This window comes from Acomys russatus, chromosome 18 (genome assembly GCF_903995435.1).
Source record: "Acomys russatus chromosome 18, mAcoRus1.1, whole genome shotgun sequence".
Taxonomy (NCBI): Eukaryota; Metazoa; Chordata; class Mammalia; order Rodentia; family Muridae; genus Acomys; species Acomys russatus.
Window position 1 is genome coordinate 6,583,813 of NC_067154.1, and position 19,352 is coordinate 6,603,164.

Consider the following 19,352-nt stretch of genomic DNA (forward strand, 5'->3'; position numbering starts at 1 on the left):
ATAGTTCTATTTTCTTTTAGATTACATAATTCTGTTCTTCTTTATGACCGAATAAAATTCCATTGTGTGTGTGTATTTGTTCATTTATCTGTTGGCTGATACCTGTATTCTATAAGTTGCTTATTTGTGAATAATGCTGCCATAGCGTGTATGTGTGTATAGAGCAGCATAGGGTGTGTGGGCTTAAAGCTGAGTAAGTTTGCTTATTTTATGGATAAAGACACGCCTGCATCTTTATTTTTTCTTCCTGATGTTCCTTGGGATGCTAAACATTATCAGCATTGTGTGTGGTTCCAGACAGTTGGGGCCTGTGCTTCCAGGGGGACTATGGGAGCTACTTGCTGATGCAGACTGCGTCTCTCTAGGTTGGCAGTACTAACAGCTTTCCCAGAAATTTTGTTTTAGACTTTGAGTTCTGGCTGCTATTGTTTGGCTGTTTGTGTTATTTGGAAGTAGTTTGCATGTAGTGTGTTTAGACCTGAGCTATTTAGTAGTGACACAGCCATATTTGTGACAGCTACTAGTGAAGATACTGCTGGTCTAGGTTAAGCTCCTAGGGAGCATCAACTGTCATCTCATTTTACATACATTTTCATGTGTGTCTTTTAAAAATCCTGCCTACTTTTGTACTTAGCTGTGTGTTTAATAGTATGTTAGCAGTCAGCTTAAGCTTCTGATGGGGAGAAAACATTTACACAGACATATGGGAGACAAATAAACATCCCAGGTACTCACCAGCAGAGCAGGGTGCTCAATGAGTCGGCACATTTGTAGGATTGGATAGAACTACACACACAAAAACTGTTTATAGACATTGCATTTTTGTCAGGTGCTCACTGCCTTACAAATGCCTGTTTATCATCCTGTGCACTGTTGGTGGCAACAAAAAGTGGTATGGCTGCTGTGGGAAACAGTTTGCTTGTTCCTCAAACAAAAGAGTGGAATTGCTACACCATCCAGAAATGTCTGTCACTTCTGGGTATACATACTGAAAAATGGAAAGCACGCACTTCAGCAAGACACCCAGGCAGCCGTGCCTCCAGCAGCGTTACTTGTCGTTGCCCGAAGGCGCAGGCAGCTGCAGCGCCCTAGATGAATGAGTGGATATGAGCCAGCTTTGGGAAAGAGTTCTGCTACACGTGGCATGTAGATGAACCTTGAGGGCATTATGCTACAGAAAAGAAAAGACAGGTCACAAAAACCCTAAGCAGCGTGTGCTTCTACTTCAGAGACACCTGGCATAGGCAGCCATCAAGTCGGAAAGGAGGGAAGATGGGTGGGAGACGGTATTCAGTGGATGTGGCTTGTGTTTTGCAAGGTGAAAAACTTGGTGGAGATGGTCACACAGTACTGGTACACTCAGGACCATGGAACTGTGTGCCTACGAAATGATTAAGAGGGAAAGGCAAACCCCAGCTCACACACTCGCAGATTGTGCTTAAGGTGGGGAAGGTAAAAATTACCATGATATTGGGAGGTGAGGAGTCTCTGGAGAAGTAGGTGAAACAAAGATGGCGCGATGTGGTAACTGTTAAAGCTGGATGCAGGTTATCCATCAGGGTTCACTGTGCTGCTATATTTATTGCGTGCGTATTTGAACATCCCCATGTTTACTTTAAAGCTCTTATTTGTCATTCAGTTAAGAAGGCCACTTGCCTTTTCCACAACCAATGGGTGCTTCGAGAGAGAGAGAGAGAGAGAGGTGTGAGCTGGTCACCTCTTCAGTGCAGGAGGCTGAGGGAAGAGCAGCTAGGGAGGGGAGCATTTCTGCAGACAGGCAGTTTTGTGGTACCCAAATGGCTCACAAACAACTAAAGGACATGAGTCCTCTGGACCTCTGACACATGGGCATCAGAGCTCGTCCTTCCTACAGGGATCTCTTCTGAAGGGCACATCGGGTTTTACTTGTCTTTGCTTTGGGAGGCAAAGTGTCTCAGTTACTCCTCAGTAAAGCTAATATGAAAAAATACAGTGGCAAGACCCTGTCCTTAGGTGAGCAGCTATCAGCAGCTAAGGAGAAGTCATACTGCTAGGTTTCCATGATCCAATGCACATGTTGCGAACAACCGTGACGAAATTAGTGGGTGAAATATTTTTTTATAGACATGAAAGTAGGAAGAAGATGTGTTTGGAAAAAGGAATCAGAGGTAGTCGGGGGTAGGATAAGAAAGGGGAATGGGCCGGGCAGTGGTGGCGCACGCCTTTAGTCCCAGCACTCAGGAGGCAGAGGCAGGTGGATCTCTGTGAGTTCGAGGGAGGCCAGCCTGATCTACAGAGAGAGTCCAGGACAGCCAATGCTACACAGAGAAATCCTGTCTAGAAAACAAACAATCAAAAGGAAAGGGGAATGGAGGGTGAATGTGATCAAAATACGTTATAAATAATAAGAATTTATTTTTTAAAAAATAGATGAATAATTTTTAGAAGACAGGAAAAATACTATGGCATACATTTCATGGAGCAAAGTTTATAATGGCCCCACAAAAAACATCCCCCAAAAGTTGGGGTCTGTGTTGTGGCCAAAGACAGGCAGTTTTTGCTTTTTCCTGATTAGAATCTAAGATGTCTTGTAGACAGCACAGTGTCTTCTTGTGAGCAGGACCAAGTATTACAGGTTCGCACATTTCCAGCTTTATTACTGAGGCAGCCTGACGTGTACCCACACTGAGCTGCCCAGTGTGCAGCTTGATTCCTTAAGACACTTTAAGACAAAGCCCCCTCTATGTAGACTTTATTTATCAGTAGTATTTAATTTTTATGGCATTCTTACTTTTGCTTATAAAAGAATGAGTACAAGGCCAAGAGGAAGGTCATTTTGTTTGAATTGTATAAAGCTGCCTGTGTTTAACTAACGTGAGAGGGGATTCTGGGCGCCACTGTGATGATCTGATGGACTTCTAAAAGAAAGGCAGGGGCTGCTGAAAAGGCTCATTGGGCAAAAGTGCTTCCTGTCAAGCCTGACAACTTGGGTTTTATCCCTGGTACTCACAACATGATGAAAGGAGAGAACTGACTCAATTTGTCCTCTGACTTCCATATATGCACCATGACATAGGTGTGTGCTTATACAATAAAAAAATCCCCCCCCCCCCCCCCCCCGTGTGTGTGTGTGTGTGTGTGTGTGTGTGTGTGTGTGTGTGTGTGTGTGTGTGTAAGTTGGTAAAGAGGGGGCTGGAAAGATGGCTCAGCAGTTAAGAGCAAGAACTACTCTTAAAGAGGACCTGAGTTCAGTTCCCAGCACCCACATTGTACAGCCTACTATGAGGATCAGATACCCCTAGTTTCAGTGGCATTTGCACCGAAGTGCACATTAACCTCTACATACATAGTTAAAAGTAAAATAGCCCTTAAAGAGCTGGCAAAACAAACAAACAAAAAAACCAAAAACCCAACACTGGCAACTTGCTTTGTTAGTGGGATAATATTATTTTCTTAACTTTTGCATTTCTTTTTATATTTGCACCCATAATTCTTGTTAAATGTGAGCCTATCCTGTTCCACCTAACAGAATAAGGTGAGATTCCTTAGTACGTCTTTTCATTTGATCGAATGTATTAAATCATAATTTTCCTCAATAATGTACAAATGGTGTTGACCAGTAACGTTTAGCATTTACTAAACTGTCAAAATGGAAAGAATGCTCCACGAAGTTTGAAAATGAATGTGAGCCAAGGGAAGGGCATGTCAATCAATGACTGACATGTATGAAAGCTAATGGCAGATTTGACACTAGCAACATAATACTAGGAGCATTACCACTCACTGATGCAGGGGCCAGTCAACACAGAGGACAGTGACACAAAGAGCAGTATCATGAATGGTGTGCCAGGCTGGAGATGGGGATTTGCTTAAAGGAGTTTATTGCTGGAATTTCTGGATGTTTTGTCGGAGCCTGAGGAAACAGCACAGCAGGGCTACAGTCTTGTGTTGCTTCTTTTCTTCAGTAGTTTCCTTTTAGGCTGATTCATCCGCTGTACAAATTCTAAACACTTCCAGTGTGCAGAATGCTGTGCTAAATATTGAGAGAAGCTGAGGGGCAAAGCCAGCAAGAGTGTGTGCTTCAGGCTCAGGCCAGGAGTCATTTCCAAAGCGTAACAGGAGCTGTGACCTCTGAGCAGGTCCTGTGACAGTGGTTCTCAACCTGTGGGCAGTGATCCCTTAGGCAAACCTCTATCTCCAAAAATATTTACACTGTGATTCATAACTAACAAATTACAGTTCTGAAGTAGCAATGGAAATAAGCTTATGGTTGGGAGTTACACAACATGAAGAACTGTATTTAAGGGTCTCAGCGTTAGGAAGGTTGAGAGCCACTGCCTTAGGGGGATAGAGGGAAGCCAAGAGCAAGAGGTAAGAGGTGAGGCTACTGAATTCAGTTCCTGCATTAGGGATGACAGCCCGAGTTGCCTGTGGTTGCCTGGGTGAGGGCTGGTTTTCTTTTTCAAAATTGACCTCACATCACCCAGCCTGATGTGCCAAGATCCCTCATTTTGGTCTTAGGTCCCTACCTAGGTTGCTACTGTTCATATTTTGCTTAGCCCCCTCCTGTCCAGCCCTTAGATCTCAAACTCAGACACCCTTCTTCTCAGTCCCCAGTCAGGGCTGTGTGTGATCCAGAACCTTCAGAACAGGCAGGACAGATGGAAAGTAGGGTGCAAACAAAGTCCTTTGGGTGTACCCTTCAGCTGTAGATACTTTTCCTTCATGAAAAGTAACATTTCAAACTAGTGAATATGCCTGATAATTTGTGCAGTGAAAGCACAAATCCCTAGCAATCTCATTTTATTCACTAAGCCCTGGTGTATTGTCAGTTCCCAGTAAACACTTAATGAGTGATTAGATGCCATTGGAATTGTCAGTCAAGAAGTTGGTGATGGGGGGTGGGGGGTGGGGTTGTGGGTTGTTCCAGGGTCTGCAGTGTGTTTGTGCTTAGTAGTTGGGAGGAGAATGGAAAGGAGAGTGGGGGATGGGATAGTGTGTGGAATCAAGTCTACAGGAGAGATGGGCAGAGAGCCTGAGAAAGGAGGCACCTGATAAAAGGAGACTCTTGGGTCCCCTTGAAATGAGAGAGAGGGCTTTCAGTAACAACCTGCCATCGACACACTCTGTCCCCATGGGGGAAAACCTCAAGGCAGGTGCCTATGGGTTTTCTAAGCCTTGTGTGTATTCGTGGTCAGAAACAGTGTGGCATAGCTATTTTACAGCTCATCACTTAGGATTGTTGGGTTCTGATCACATCAACACGCCTGTACTTCCTGCCATCCTGTTCAGGTCTGATCAGCGCTGATGTGGGGCACCTCTGAGGATTGTCAAGTTAACAAGGGGCTCTCTGCAGCATGGGTTTTTTTTTTTTTTTCTTCATGTACTTTCAGTGACGTTTTACTGGGAGATGTGCCTTCAGATGTCAAGATGCCTATCAAAGGTTGCAACCATGGTTGGGGTAGTTAAGCTGTGGGAATAAAACACTCAGTGTGGACTCAGTTGTAGCATTTGTTGTTATGGCTTGTACTTTGGATTAGAAAAACAATCCCTAATATTTGAAGCAGAAAAGGGATGGGTGTACAGCTGTGGCTGTGGCACAAAAAAAAAAAAGAGTAACCAACCTAGGGTGGGTAAGAGCTCTGGGGCGGAGAACGGAGCTTCCTGCTGTGTTTGCTTGTCTGCTTGCCTGTTTGTTGCAAAGACTGGTAGAAAGGAGAGTTGGGACGAACTTCAGGATGAACTGTAGCTTTTCTCTTGATTCGGGACTAGTTTGGAATTTTTAGGTAAAGAAAGCAGAAATGTGCACCTATTAATTATGTTTTCTGTGAGTGTACTTAAGATTGCTAAGTGGGTCCTGTGATGTGGGGAAGGTGAGAAGGATGGGCTGCTTGCTCATAGGAGCGACCAGATTTCCTTGATTCAAATTTGCCTCAGAGTAGTGAGCCGCTTGCGCACAGGCCTGATGTGATTTGCTTAAGACTTGCCTACAACAAGAACTTAGATTATCCCCATAATTATTTTAAGTATTCAATCACATCTCATAGTATATTCCTTTAAAGCACAAATTTGTGTGCTTTAGAGCTAAGCCAGTGTAGCTTATTAACACTTATCTAGATTTTAAATTTAGTTGGTCCTCAAAAAAAGCTCTTGAAGATGGACAGACCTAAATATGTGTTGACTACACTTGTTGCGAGATGAAGGTAGAACTTAAGCTGAATCACAGAATGAAGAGATGTCGTTGACACACAGAGACTCAGCACACACATGAAACACACAACGCTCATGTCCGTATAGATGCTGCTTGCTAGCTTCGGAGTTGTATTTAACTTCATGGTATTGATGAACGGAATGAAAGCCCATAAGCTGATGTCTTTACTATAGGGAGGGCTGATTTCAAGGTAACTGCAGCAGATTCTGAATTTTAAATAACAGCTCCAGCTAACTGAAGTACTGAGCAAGTAGCTTTGGTCAGTTTGGCCTTTGAAAAACAGCCTAAGACATGTTTAGGATCCAAGCTACCCATATTTTCCAGGAGAATGAATCTCAAGATTAATGTAGGGTTTTAAAACCCATGCTTGGTCCTGACGTATAGAGGTTAATGATCTGGGACAGAAGCATGTGAGGCTCCTGATGGGGTTTGTTTGAGTTCTGTAGTCTCTTGCTGGCACCTCAAAGATTCTCCTGGCCAGCCTGGTGGAAGTAGTAGCGTCTTCTGTCCTGTAATGGCTGGGACTCTGTCTGTGTGCTTGGCTTTGCCATCTAGCACTTAGGCACATTCTGTGTTGCTTGGATGAGCCAATGCTTGCTTTCACTGGAGAAACATGCCAGTTTCCACGGACTTCATCACTACTGTTGAAACCAGGAGTTCTGAAAACTCTACTTCTTATTGTCAGACCACTGACATGACTCAACATTGTACTTTGCTTTCTCGCTCTGGTATGCATGTATCTACAGATATATTTGTGTATAAGTAAAAAAGTTAAGTTTCTGTTTTAGCTTCATTAGTGTCATTAATTTAAGTATAAAAATAAACATGTCATAATTTCAGAAGATGAATGAAGTACTGCTTCGGCTTTGTAGGCCAAACTTGAAATTTGATGATTGTTATTGTTCAGCTTTTAAAAGGCTGGAGAGGGAGACTGGAGCTGTGACACTGTGTACACAGCGTGGGCTTCATTCTCCTGATGCTTTATATTTTACTGTCATGTTAGAGGTTTCATCTCATGATCATTTGTTCATTCACGTGTATTTTTATTTTTAGCTCTAAGCAAAAGACATGAGGCCTTATCTGCAGTGAGGTGGCTTTGAGGTCATCCGATTTCTAGACGTGTGCGGTCACCTGGTCCTGAAAGCCCTCCAGACAGAATGGTAATGGCAAAATTTGAGGGATGGAGCGGGGCCTCGTGCTCCCGCCTCTGCCCCCTTACCACACGTTGAAGTATGTTAAAGAAACAGTACTTAGAGAAAGGTCTTGATTTCTGGGAGAGACTAAGATTCTTCACTTACATTCAAAAGGTGTCTAAGCCGCCATTCACTCAGGGAAGCGGCTCTCCGTGCCATTGCCTATCCTACATTAGATATAGTACCATTTTAGCTTCTCAAATTACCTCAGAGGTTTGCTGCGTTTTAGCTTAGGTTGTGAAGTTGCTTCATCGCTGAGCTCTAAGGGGGCAATTCATCCAGTCCAGTGGGCCACATAGAAGGCAAGTTCCAAGTTGTTCCCCAGGGACAGTTGCATCTTGAAGCAACACCTTGTTGATGTTCGTGTTTCCTTTCACGCATGCTCATCAGCACTTTTGTGCATCCTCACATTTGTCAGTAATACTTTTTAGCCCATAATCATACATATTGAGGGTGATAAGATTCAGGGCCATTCCCATCCCATCACGTTTGTGACATTTATGATGACAGAGCTGTTCACATGCATCCAGATAAAGCTCTGCTCCAGTTGGTCACTCTGAAGTGTGGTCTTATCTGTGTCTCAGCTTGTCCTCCCTGGCCAGCCTTCTCGTGTTTTAGACAAAAGCAGTGATCAGTGCGTTGTTCCTATACACAGCGTTGCGGGTTTCTTGGAAGGGAGAACTCCGGTCTTAAACCACAGTGGAGGGGTTGGATGTATGCTCGTTCTCGTGTATCCACATGACTTAGTAAGAAGGAGCAGAGTGGTACATTTCTGAAGTCACAGTTCCAGTGCTTGAGAGGCATGAGCAGCACAGTGAGAGTGTCCTGGCTGTGGGTGTGGGGAAAGTCTCAATGAGAAACAATTACTGGCACTCTTGATGCCTGTGTGCTTAGAAACTAATCTCGGGCCAGGCCTAGTGGCCCACACCTGCAATCCCAAGGCAGAGACAGAAAACCTTTATGAGTTCTAGGCCATCCCAGTTTTCAGAGAGTTCTAGGCTAACCAGGGCTACATAGTAATAACTGATAAACACACACACACACACACACACACACACACACATTCTCTCTCTCTCTCTCTCTCTCTCTCTCTCTCTCTCTCTCTCTCTCTCTCTCACCCCCTCTCTCTCCCCCCCCCTCTGTGTCTCTGTCTCTCTCTCTCTAATTTCTTCTTATTACCGAAACAAAAGTTTCTTTTTTTTTTCCATAGAAAAGAGAAAGCAAAGCAAGCTCACTTGACTGTGCTGCCCCTTTTGAGCTTAGAAGAACTTAGTGTCTTTCTAATGTTAAGTGGTAGGAGGTGGTGCACTGGAGGACAGACCGTGACCACTGTCAGCTGAAAAGTAGCTTCCAAATATACATGTTATTCAAGAAAAGCCTGTGGCTTTACTTATGCACCTCAGTGTCTTCACCATGGAGATCACTTCCAAGAGAAAAAGACAGGACTAGTGCCATTTTAAAGACTTACAACTGTGAAAGGTGTTGACCCAGCAAGCGTAAACAAGCAGGTAGCACGTGCGAGTGTAGTTGGATATTTATTTTGCTGTATGGAGACTGCTTTGTTTTAAAGTAAAGCTTAAGCGCTAATGTAACACAAGTAAAGCATTTATGTTGAAATGTTTTGAGATTTATAAAGGTAAATATTGACCTTTTCTGGAAAACTCTTTTCTTTTGCCCTTGTTTAATTTGTTTTCCCCTTTTTTGTTTTTTAGGTTTGCAATTTTTTTTGGTGATGGCATGTTCAGAATCTTGGATCCCTAAGTTGAATGTTGGAAATATGTAGGAGCCTTGGAAATTACGTTGCTTTCATATTTTAATGTCTTATTAGGTGAATTAGTAGATTAATAAATGAATGTAAAGGGACTCTGTACTTGTAAGTTGACAAGTGTCTCTCAGGATTGTCACCTGTGAGCGCTGTGCTCCATAGACATCTCTGCAGCTGAAGCTCCCTGCCCCCGGGCAGTAGATGGGACTCCTCCTGTGATGCTTCCATTAGCTGCTTTTCCTTCCTACCTGCCTTGCAGTGTCAGCTACTTAGATCACAGGGATCGCTGATCAGGAGTTATGAAGAGAAGAAAAAGCATCGAGTGACAATCTTAAATGCAGTAATTACAGACTTTCTACCTGGAAATCATCTCACAAGGTCTGTATTAGAATATGTAAATTATTATTATTATTCTTTTTACAAATATATGTGTGGCTAAATGCTGCCAGGCATCATTGTAGATCAGAGATGGCTCATATTGAGGGAATAAAGCTGTTTGCTTTCACCTTCTTCCTCCCCCTCTCTTGTTGGGTTGATAAGTTAGTGGGAAGGGTTGGTGGTCTGGGTAAAGAGGAGGGGAAAAGGCTTGAATTTCCTGGAAAGATTAATTTTCCTAAAAAATAAAAACAAAAGCAAAATCCCCAGAAGTTTGTTCCCTTCTAAGTGTAGGCAGCTCTCCTGTAGAATGTGGGTAAGAGAGAATGCTCAGCCGCGGATGGATGGATGTGTGATACTGGGCGCAGATTATTGTGGCTGTAGTCACCATTGGTGACTCCTCCTCTGCACCTGCTGCAGTTCAGAGACTCGAGGAAGCTCAGTTACTTTGCCAATATGAATGCTTTCCTACTCTTCACACCATAACTGGGGAAGATGATTGCAAAGACCACAGATAGAGCCACTTGGAAAGATGAGGGGGATGCAGGCAACTGCCGAGCCTGACGCTCAGGGGAGCACATGGTGAGTTTTATTATTGGGGAGTTGCTAACACAGTTATCCTCAGATTTCTGTTAGAAGGTTTTCAGAAACTGAAGGGCTAGACCGCTGCTGCCAGTGACCCCTTGTAACTAGAATTTAATTTCATCCCCCCCCCCCCCCCCCCCCCGCCGCCTTCCGCTCCCTCCCTCGTCTTTATTCCAGCCTTCTCCCTTTTCAGTGGGAGGAATTAGATGATACTTACTTAATAGAAAGCACACTGGAAAACACTAGGTAGACTTGTTGTTTTAATTGTTGCATACCAATCTCAGCATGCGTTGCCTATTTAGCTGCTTTCTGATTACAACTGGCTTTTAAAAACTCGCCTGTGGTACTTCTGCCAATAGAGGTTTTCTTTTAGCCAGTTCTAGCCACAGTATCGATTGGGCCTGGGTATCTGATACACCCAGAAGGAATTAGCCAGTCAGAAAAAACTTTGTACCCACCAGAATAAATATTTTAAAGACCTTCTTAGATTCTGAAAACCATGAGTACAAATGAAAGAGACTCAAGAAAGAGAAACCCTTAGGAACCTAACAGCACAAAGTGCTGGTGGGCTGCAGATTGACCTTCACAGAGCAGATCTAAGGGAACAGAGTGCATCCTGGAAGGGAAGAGGATGCTAGGATATCTTGGACACAAGGCATTTCATGTTGTCATGCGTAGCTTTCACGAGCATAAGTGAGGCCAAAATTTGGAAATACTAATGTATTTCCTAGTGCTGAGTTTGCATCGTTTTGGTATGTTCTAAATGTGTTTGTGGCTCAATGGTTAATTTAATTTCGAATAAGTATCTTAAATATTAGGGAAAATACACTATCAATAAAATTATTTTGTTCTGTTGTATAACTTTACAAAATTCTATAAGATATATAGTGGAGAACTGGGGGTATGAATATGGTCATAGTGGCCGCCTCCTAGAAACTTCTAGGTACAACTTTAAGACTGTATTTAATTTTGTTCTACTTGTTGTACTGATTAAAGAGCATTTTAGTGTCTCTCATGGGAAGTCACTGTGCTTGAGTAACAGATCTGTGTGAGTTACACACATTATTAAGAGAGGGACCTGGATAAAGTGAGTGGAACGGTAGCCTGACATATGGGGGAAGTTGTAGAGAAACTCTGCATGGAAATCTACTGAAAGCTGGGGCTCCTTCACTAGCAACCCCACCCAGGTAGAGCATTTCTGTGCAGTTTCTTTCTGCGCAGGCAGGGCATTGTCATGTGAGGATGCCTGATCTATGGGGCCCTCATCATGCGCTCTGACTTTTTGTCCCCTCTGGTTCTCTGCCTCCAAAAGAAGGACCTCCAGACCTGAAGGGTGCGCACTGCCACTTCACACACAAAAACAGGCTGGGAGTGTGCTAGGGAAAGGAAGCAGACCCTGCAAAGGCCACTCCCCAGGACAAGTGGGACAAAGTGGAGTCCGAGGCATAGTGCATGGTGGTGTCTTTTGTTGATTAATGTTTTTTTTCACATTAAGTTGAATAATAGTGCCTTTTTAATGTGAGTATATGTCCCCTGAATCATTGCGAAGCTTTCTCTCAAGTGTGACTTTTATTATGCTAGGATATTAAATTCTTGGTGTCAGGTGATTCTTAAATTATGTAATAGTAACTGGAAGTTTGGGATTCTGTTCTGACTTGGAAGTTTGAAGCACATTTTTCAGGAGGATCATCAGGATCCCCAGTTGGCACATCTCCATTCCTTTCAGCGTTTTCTGGGGTGTGATCCTTTCTGAGTCTGTCAGTCGGGAAGAGCCACCCTCACTTTCTGTTCTGACTTGGTGGCTGCCTCTGGCTTGCATGACTCAAAATCTAGTTCATCAGAAAGTCCATTTGAACAGCTCTCCTTCTCTGTGCTATCTCGGGTCGCTTCCTTGTTCTGTCAAGTTGTTGGGAAATTCTTGCACAGCACAGCTTTACTCTGAAGGTGACATCAATAAACTTGAAGAAACCACCACCACCAGGACTACGGAGACAGAAGAGTCATCAGGGTGACATCAGCAGAGTGTCCTGGGTGGCCTAATGTCAGCAAAGTGCATCTGATGTACATACCTGTGGTAGTTCTGTCTATGTTGTCGATAGCTGATGTCCCTTTCCCATTGTCAGGTTGCGTTCTGCTGTGCACAGCGGCTTCCCCTCACCTTCCTGAGAGGCGCATTCCTGATGTGTTTCCGTCCTCCTTCCTGGAGAGAAGCAGCGTTTCTAGACATAGGGACCTTGGCTGATAAGGGGCATCTCTAAAAAATTCTCAGCACTCTATTCTAAGAGTGACCTCTCAGCGTGCTGCTGGTCACTGCTGTTGTGGTATCCAAGGAAAACTTTTCCGTCGGCTGTGCTCTGAGGCCAGGAGGAGCCTAGTGTGCCTCAGGCGTGGGAAGACCCAGAGCTAACTTCTGAGTGTGGAAGCCTGCTAGGACCTGAAGAGCTGGAGACGCTCCCTACATTTCCCTTGGTGGCTTAAAAAAAAAAAAAAACCAAAACCAAAACCAAAACAAAACAAAAAAGTCACATAGAGCAAGTGGCTATGTCGGCAAGATTTGTCCAGACCAACTTTTTTAAGCCCACATGACTCCAACATTGAACATACACTGACTATCCAGGTGTATCTTTGTAAGCTATCGGGCAATCTTTTGAAAAGTTTGTTATACTGACATTAAAAAAAAAAAAGATTTAAGTTTTTTACATATAAATGTCAAAAGCAATACAGATGTGTTTTGTGGAAAGGCTGTCTGGCTTGTTATAAATTTCTGACTCTTGCTTAATAAAAATTCAGTGGTCCAGTTATTTAAAATCTAACACTTGGATTTTTTTTTAGGGGGGTGATAAATGCGTGGCTGTTTTTACTTTTCCTGTAATATATGCATATTCTCTGTAGCTGCTGCATTTAAATAATGTCGCCAGGGCTCATGTGTTTTCTCTAGTGTCTCTAAGCTCCTGGCTTATAGTCACTAAGTCTTGGGGTATCTGAAATGTACCGCAAGCTTTTCTGTGTACATAGCAGACTTTGTCCAAGTAGCTTTATACTCTGAAAGAGGTTTTAATAAGCAAGGGTGAGTGGGTTGTGTAGTTCAGAGGGAAAGGAAAGACCCCCTGTCTGAAACGCGCAGTGGATACGTTTTGTGCATGTCTGACCCCAGTTAGAGGGCTCATGGGTACCAGCGCTCCTGTGTGCCTGACAGGGGGTCCCTCCCTGCAGCAGAATACAGGGGAAAGGAACGCAGGAACAAGCAAATGCTTTGGACAGCTTTGGCTTGTGATTGTCAGTCAGTCCCAGGACTCAGAAGGCTAAGGCAGAAGGATTGCCCTATAACATGAATTCTAGTCAAGCTCTCAAAAACAAAACAAAACAAAACAAAACAAAACAAAACAAAAAACTACACACACATACACAAATTTTTATACTCCTCTCCACTGTATGATGGGTACATAAAATTAAAAGTTTATACTGTTGGGTTCTCTTAAAGACATTTGTACTATCTCTCATTGGCCTTTGAAGTCAAAGGCCTGGGGAGCCCTGCCATTTCTTAGAACTATAGGTCAGTATTAGTGTGTTGACTGACTTCAGCCTAAAGGACTTGATCAACGTATTAGGGTTTCTGAGATGGTGAAGGGGGTTTTGACCATTACTTTAGTACATAGTTTAGCAGGTGTCATTGTTTTTAAAGCAAGTCTGACAATGTAGCACTGTCATCAAGGTTGAACTGTTGCTCGGCCAAGAACTTTCTGGTAATCTTGGAGATTACCAATATGTTAAAATTCAACTGCAAACTCAGATGATGCAGAGATCCATGACAACACAGATTTTCAGGAAATGATTTATACCCCCCTGTGGATTGTGTTTTTAATAGTGTGTGTGTGTGTGTGTGTGTGTGTGTGTGTGTGTGTGTGCGCGCGCGCGCGCGCGTGTACACCCACGCATGCATGCTTCAGCTTGTGTATACAGAAATCAGTGCTCTTCTACCATAGATAGGGTCCAGGGATTGGACATGGGTTGTCAGACTTGTGTGGCACATGCTTTTACTCACTAGGCCCTAAGCCATCTTGCCCTTATTAATTTAAAGAATTTCTGCTCATCTACAATATTAAGTTTAAAGCTGGTTTCTTTTGCATGCCAATATCTTCCTTAGCTAGGCTATTTTCATTAATAAGCTTTAAAGGACTGAACCAAAATACACCGAAATGTCCACGATGCCTTTGAGATGTATAGCCATCTTCATCCTCCCAGTGTAGTGGCATTTTCTAGAAAAACCTGAAGTGCAGTAATTCCAGTTTCCATACCTTGCCTACTCATGGGCCAGCCACAGTGCTAAGTGTGTCAGGGAGCCAATTTCTTAGATTATCTTTGTCTTCTTCAGTCCAGTGGGTCTTGCAAGCACAACGTTCGGGGGCTGCTCCATGACTTCTGACTTGGGGCCAGCACTCTTAAGAGTTTCTCCCTGACCTCTCAGGACTATGCCGAGTTCTTCCTTCCTGGGTTGCACACTAGAGGAAGTTCTTGTCTGTTTTCCTTAGAAGTTTTTCCCCCTAAAAGATCCAACATTGAACTCCTAAGCCCTGGGCTGTGAGTGGTGAGGCAGTTTCTCCCTCCATTCATTGGGACTTAAAAGCAAGAATGTAATTACCAGATACTGAACCTGGCTGCAGAGTTGTCCTGGACTCTGTGGTGTTGCTCTGTATTCTTTCCCAGGGCTGCACAACCATGGGCTTGGGCTTCTGAAACTTCATGGAAGGTGTTACTTGCCGCTCAGGATTTGAACCAAACATTTTAAACATTCCCAAATAACAGCAAAGATTACCAGTACCTATTGAAATACTGATTAAAATACGGCGTCCAGAAACCGGTGGCTTTGTGCCTTTTTACTCTGAAGAGGAAGCACAGGTCCCTGACTGTCTTTGATGTCAGTCTCAAGCAGGCCACTTAGCTGTCTCTCTGCTTTGCTCCCAGGCCATTTGCATTTGTGGTTTCTCCATGGTGTCTGTCGAAAGCTGAAATCCAGATCACGGAACTTTTTTCAAGAATTTTTGTAGACTCTTTAAAATATACCAGAATATTGAAGACGCTGTGGAATGGTTCTCATGTGAGGAAAATGGAAAATGTGTGGCCTGAGTGCAACTTGTGGGTAGCTCAGGGCTGCCCTCTGCTTTCCAATTGTCCTGACTCAGTGGCTGACGTTCTTGATTTTACCAAATTGAAGGCAGCTCTTGGAGTGTTGCTTTACCTGTAATGCCACCGTGAGCAAAAAAAAAATTTTTTTTACATCTCTCCAGGAAGCTGCTGTAGTGAATTGTAGTTTCTTTCTAGATTTTAATTTTAAAACTTATGTTTGAGTTAAAATCGAGTATCTGCCATTTCCTCTAAAAAGTAACAGCCAACCTAGAAGCCCGCTTAAAAAACTCAATATTGAGGCAGATTACTCTTAAATCTGAAGAAGAAAATAAATGTGATTGGGCTTTATGGAGCAGAGGCCTGTGGAAGGACCATTCCTCTGGAGGCCTCTCTGTGTATTCTTGCTCCACTGCTCTTTTGGGGGAAGCTGCAGACCATCTTGTGAGTTTGTAATCAAGGGCACCCAGAGGAAGAAGGGGGTGGGCAGCCAGGCCGAATATAGGCAGGGGTCAGTACTGGGGTATCTTTATAGCTGCCTAGAACTGTTGGGTTCTGCATCATCTTCCTCTTGCTTGACGGGAACTTGGCTTCTCTTAGGCTGCACTAGCACTGGGGAGGCAGAAGCATTGAGAATAGGCAGGCTTTGTGCTCTCCCAAGACTCCTCGGGATGGTGGAAGATGACTGTCTTTTGTCCACAGGACACTCTCACTTTCCATCCTCTTTCTTCTTGCCCTTCTCAGGGTGAGTTACACCAAAAGCTTTCTTCCAGGAAACTGTTCAGAGTCTTGGTTCAGCTGCTGCGCCAACTAAGTCTCTAGTCTTCCAGGAAACGGACATGAGCATAAAGTTTGTGTTTGGGAAGGGATACACTTGATTTACCATGTTTTAACCTTGACCGACAACTGGCAGCATAGGGAGCAAAACCATGGTGCTGTGCTCCATGTGCTGTGGGGAGACTGAGCAGTATGTGGTGGTGATTGCCACTGTTAGGCTTTCCAGCCTGGTGTGAAGCTGCTTTGATTGCAGGTTTTCCTGGTCCAGTTAGGCAGGTCAAATAGGAGTGATCTCGTTGAAGAAGTTGAAGATTTGCGGCAAGTTCCGGTGCCTCCCTGTGTCTAGTCTAGGATGGTGGATTCTCCTTGTCTTCAAGGGGAGGAGCCTATGGGTGCAGCACAGTTGGTTTTGTGCTTGGGGCCCGCAGTGCTGGTCATTTTCCCAGGCTGCCCTCCCAGGTCAGCATAAGGCCTCTAGATGCTTTCTACATGAAACCATTGCTGCCTCATGAACTTCTCAAAATGGGGAACGCCTGGCCCTTAGGGCAAAGGGTGAGAGCTTGGCTTTTTTTTTTTTTTTTTTTTTTGCTAATCTCAAGGACATACTTAGGCACAATGTAGTTTTTAATCAACATTTAGAACCTTTGTTAGATTTGGGAAAACTTTGCCAGTGTGGCCATACCATTGTCAGACCACAAGGAGAGAGAAAAGCCAGATGTATAGTAATGTCTGCACTTGAGTCAGCAGTTTCCGTTTCCCTCAGATGGGTGGCATGGTGGAGTTCATCTTCCAGTAATGGCAGGGAGTGTGGGTCTCAAATCCAGCAAGAACCACCACACGTTTGCTGCCTGTTAGGCATCCTCCCTTTTTGTCCACATGCTCTCTTGTATAGGTTGGGCTCTGGAGCAATTCAGGTTTAAGCAGGGTAATCAAGATCTGTTGAGGTCCCACTGGTTCCAGAGCTGCCTTCTGTGTGGCTAATCCTGCTACCCTATTCCCTCGAGCCTCTGGGGATTCCCCTTTCGGTGCCCTTTGCAGTAGACAGTAGACCTTTCTAGTAGGGTCTATTAGTAGACCTGTTTTTTATTTCCTTTTTGTCTATGGCGAGGAGCACCTTCATTCTCTATAGAGGCCCCCATGGAGATGGGCCATGTCTGTGTACAGTGCTGGCTTCGCCCTGTTCCCAGCGAAGTCACTGGGTTAACTCCAGCTCAGCCCTTTGTGCTGAAGTCCCTCAGCTGAGGGGCTGGGCCCACTCTGTCCTGTCCAAGGCTATAATTGAGGCTCCAGCAGAAGTGATTGAATTGCGAATGAAACTGCTCCCATCAGTGTATAGTAGCTCTTCTGCTTCTTGTAGCAGGACATCTGTTAGGTCTAGGCCCCGAGCAGAGGATGCAGCAGGTGGGGCCAGGCCCTGCCTGAGGCAAGAGCTGAAACTGCCAGACTCCATCTTTCACCAAGGCAACATGTGTTGGCATATCTCCAGCACCCCTCTGCATGAGCTGACCTGTGAGGTCCTGGCTGGAGTTACAGGGGCCAGGGCATCTCCCCTCACTGGTTGCTACCAGGGGACCCTGTCGGCATCCTCTTTAACATTACAGAATCATACCCTGCTAGGCCTCCATGGGTGGTGGAGTCTGATGGCCCTAACATGGCTGCTGTCTTGGAGAGGCTCTGTTGGGTTATTGTTTGGCAGTAGGCTGGATGGGCTGATGACTAGAGTTATGCAGAACTGGATATGGGGTTGCCCCAGAAGTGTCTGCTCATGCATTATTTGGGTGTTATGCATCCACTTTCTGGGATCCCCCTACAGAGTGTGGTGTAGTTAGGAACAGTTCCAGGGCCTAAGTCAGTTTGTCAGCTTCTTTTACTAGCAGCTGCTCACAAACAAGCGAGAAACAAAGTTATTCATTTGGACAGATAGGTCACTGGCCTCTTCCAGGGCTCCAGTGCCTGGGCAGTCCCGCTGTGTAGAATGGGGTAACCTTTGTCCCTCTTCCTTCCCTACTGTCCCTAGCTTCCCACTCTGGGATCTCTTTTATCTTTTATTTTCCTTTTCTCTCCATAAATTTGAGCAGCCTCCAATAGTTAGGACCTATTTATATTATCAAACCTGTCTAACTTCCAAAGCTTTTCTAATATCTGGGGACAACTGAATAACACAAGCAGCATTTTCTAGCAGCTGTCTTTAATCTTTTAAAAGGGGCCTGTTAGGTCAGGCAGGAGGAAAAAAGCCACTCTATCCAGACAGTACTGTCCAGAAGTGACGAGCGCCCACCGCCCCATCCTGCCCTGGCTTTTCTGTTCTTTGCAAAGAACCATGCATTCCAAGTTTTTTCAATCACATAGTTGGTTGAAAAGAAGACAGACTGAAAGAGAAAGGAGTTGAATTTCCTCTTCTCCTCTGGGTTTGACCTGGGGAACTGATTACCCCTTCCCCAGGGGTTACCAGAGCAGACTGGAGAGGGAGCAGAGGGAGCGCTTGGCTGAGGAACTATTTCCATCCTCCCTGTGCTCTCTACTTAGATGGCAGAGACCTACACACTTGGAACAGAGCCAGGACCTCAGGGACTGTGAGTGAGGTTGAGAGAACATGGGAGCTTTGGGCTTTCCCTGGGTGACCTGGATTAGCCAACATGATTCAGGTCCCCAGCAAGAGGACACGGGACTTACAAAGGGATGGTGGTGGGATTGTCTTGCACCATGTAAGTAAAGCCACTGGTCTGGGTGGTTAGGGTTTCCCAGTCACTATGATCCAAGTTAGGCACATCCATCCACACAGTTGTGGGGATAGAGATCAGTGTTGGGCATTGGTGTTCATGGGAAGTGGTGGGCTATATGGTGCTGTTGCCATGGTACATGGCAAAACACAGGAGCCAGGATGGTGCTGCTGGGCACCAGGGATTCCTTCTAGAACATCTTAATAAAATTCTTGTGTGTCCTCTTTTAAGTTATTAAGCTAGACATCTATTGATTTGGTGCAGAGTGTTATTTGTGGAGATTTTTTTCCCCCAGAAACTTCCAAGATCTTAAAAGTCTATTAAAGCAATGTTTAGAACACCACAAGGGCCTATGAGGTGGCTCAGTAGGTAAAGGGGCTGCTGCCAAGCCTGACAACCTGGGTTCTAGACCCAAGGCCCATGTGGAAAGGCAGAACCTACTCCTGGAGAGTGTGTTCTGCACAGATGTGCATTCTCCATAGCAAGTGCGTGCCTACACACATACACAAAAATATGCATATATATTGCTGTTCTTTCCCCCTGTAAGTTTCAAAAGACAGTAAAAAAGGAAATCTGTTTCTCTAAGAGTGTGAGTAGGATAAAGTTTAAGTGAGCAGAACTCGGGA

General features: G+C 44.5%; 1 protein-coding gene across 4 annotated transcripts in view; it reads left to right on the forward strand.

Moving 5' to 3' along the window:
- Positions 1 to 19,352, forward strand: part of Xkr6 (XK related 6) — a 206,466-nt gene that overhangs the window by 45,831 nt on the left and 141,283 nt on the right. Inside the window, exons 1-3 of one of the 4 annotated variants that reach the window (XR_007832282.1) lie at positions 7,121 to 7,350; positions 9,096 to 9,162; positions 9,408 to 9,526. The exons of 1 other annotated variant lie outside the window; for it this stretch is intronic. The gene's annotated coding sequence lies outside the window, so the exon portion shown is untranslated. Of the gene's footprint in view, positions 1 to 7,120; positions 7,351 to 9,095; positions 9,527 to 19,352 lie in introns of those variants that run through there. 2 more of the 4 variants (XR_007832280.1, XR_007832281.1) reach the window with 2 other exon arrangements.